Genomic DNA, 1,953 nt, shown 5'->3' with positions numbered 1-1,953 from the left:
AACCAACCGCTGCCTCGAATCGACGATCAAATCGATTAGTTGCAAGGAAGCACCTACTTTATTAGTCTGGATTTACGCAGCGGCTACTATCAGATACCCTTAACGGAACGAGCGAAGCGCTTCACCTCTTTTGTCACACCCAGGGGACAATATGAGTTCAATCGCGTGCCATTTAGGCTTATGAATGCACCACGTGTCTTCCAGAGATTTATGAACCACTTACTGAAAGCATTCCGGGACAACGTTGCCGTATTTCTAGACGACATCCTGTTACATGCAAAAACGGCAGAAGAAGCACTGAACTTGTTGCGGAGGATCCTACAACTATTTCGCAAGAAGGGACTGACGCTCAATTTAGCCAAGTGCGCATTTCTAGTGACGACCGTCAACTACCTCGGATTCGAGATTGGAAATAATCGGATTCAACCAGATATGGAAAAGACAAGAGCGATCCAGAATTTTGCTGTACCCACATCCGTACATCAAGTGAGGCAGTTTATCGGGCTCACGGGATTTTTCAGTCTTTGTGCCAAAGTACGCCGTCGTCGCCAAGCCTTTAACTATGTTGACGAAAAAGGGAGTCCCGTGGTGTTGGGGACCAACGCAGGAGAAGGCATTCCAGGCCCTAAAAGGAGTCTTGACGCCCCATCCTAGCGTTGTTCAATCCGGCATTGCTCACCGAAGTGCATTGTGACGCCAGCATGTTGGGCTTGGCGGGGATACTCATGCAGCGGCAGAACGCCGGGCGGTTACAGCCCGTCGCCTACTACAGCCGGCAGACTCAAGGTGCCGAGCAGAAGTACCACTCTTATGAGCTGGAAACATTAGCGGTGGTGGAGAGCCTTAAAAAGTTCAGAACTTACCTACTCGGGATAACTTTTACGGTAGTTACGGACTGCAATTCCTTGAAGGCCACCCATAGGAAGAAGCACCTATTACCGCGAATTGCGAGATGGTGGCTCCAGTTGCAGGAGTTCAGTTTCGACGTAAAATATCGAGAAGGAGTAAGCATGAAACACGTAGATGCACTGAGCCGAAACCTCGACGGAGAGGAAACATTAGTGGAGGAGAATGATTATCCGATCGGTTCGTTGCTGCACATAGAACAGGACGATTGGATATTAACCGGCCAACTAACGGACGATAAAATCCAGGACGTACATCGAGTACTAAGGAACCCTTGTAACCGGAACTTAATCCTTCGCCACGAATTTCCGTGTGTAACTCTTCACCGAAGCACCTCAATGCGCAGGCCCGTGGAAAGCCAGCCGAAAACTGAGCGTGCCTTTATTAGAATTTACCGACAACCGCGTCTACCTTGAATAACTTGTTCAACATCTAGAATGGTCGCCACTTCGTTTAACCATGACCCACGAAGAAGGCTGTACTGCTACGGGCCACCGATGATCGCCAACGCCCCGGTGTTCCTTAAGCCGGTTCTACATTAGTTGCAAGCAGCCAATCGCATAGTCGCAAGGAGTACCTACTTCCGGTCGTAACGTGTCGCAAGCAGCAATCGCAAGGTTTGGCCAAAACCAAAACTTGCGTCTTTGCAATCTTGCGACAACCTATGAGTATCGAGCTCCCCTCTATTTGGCTTATTAGTTCGTTAAGTTGTTTTGTGTTCTATTATAACCTATCTGTGATAATAACGTACGTGCTAAATAAGTTAGTGATAGGTTCAATATTTTATTATAATAATGAGTGATTTAGATTATTTAGAATACAATGATGAAAATGATTTTCTGGACGCAAATGTTGAAAATGATGAAGATGATTTTCTGGATGCGAATGTCTAGAATGATGAAGACGACGTGGATGAAGTAGATCGAGAACTTATAAGACTCGTAAAAATTAATCCGGGACTGTGGGATAAGAAGTCCAAAACATACAGTAATGTTATACAAAAAGATATGGCCTGGAAATCTGTAGCATCTCTTTTGCCAGTTAAAA

The sequence above is a fragment of the Wasmannia auropunctata genome, unplaced genomic scaffold, assembly GCF_000956235.1.
Source record: "Wasmannia auropunctata unplaced genomic scaffold, wasmannia.A_1.0 LD334494.1, whole genome shotgun sequence".
NCBI lineage: Eukaryota > Metazoa > Arthropoda > Insecta > Hymenoptera > Formicidae > Wasmannia > Wasmannia auropunctata.
Note: the sequence above shows the minus strand (reverse complement) of the source record.